Below are 531 nucleotides of genomic sequence, written 5' to 3'. Positions count from 1 at the left end.
TTATGCCAATATTATATTAAGCTACCCTCACAATTATAACAATTAATTGGACAAAAAATTTTGGAAGAAAAAACCAAAATTCATACAAAAGGGTTGTTTTGAAAAGTCCCTTTTTTTGCGACGAAAAAGAAGTTTTTTTTTTTCCAATTAAACAACTCTTCCCTGAATTCACCCTTACTTTCTAACAATCTTTTAGATCTTTTATATTGAAAAAAATTAGAGTAAAAAATTCTCAATACCCATAAAATACCCACTATTATGAAATGCTCGCGCTTGGGTATATCTGATGTGAAAAATTATCTCTCACTTAAACAGCCCACTATTCTGAAAAATTACCTGCTTAAACAGCCCATAAAGTACGCACTATTCTGAAAAAATAATCTGTCACTTAAACAGCCCACCCTCCCTTGGGAAATTATCCCTTTCCTCCTAGTCACCATTTTCGGATCACCAAACCGGGCCCAACACTATAAACACGCGCCAACTTAGCTGAGAATTTCATCCTTTTTCTCTTTCATTTCAATGTTCATA

Source organism: Coffea eugenioides, chromosome 3 (genome assembly GCF_003713205.1).
Source record: "Coffea eugenioides isolate CCC68of chromosome 3, Ceug_1.0, whole genome shotgun sequence".
NCBI classification, from domain to species: domain Eukaryota; kingdom Viridiplantae; phylum Streptophyta; class Magnoliopsida; order Gentianales; family Rubiaceae; genus Coffea; species Coffea eugenioides.
Note: the sequence above shows the minus strand (reverse complement) of the source record.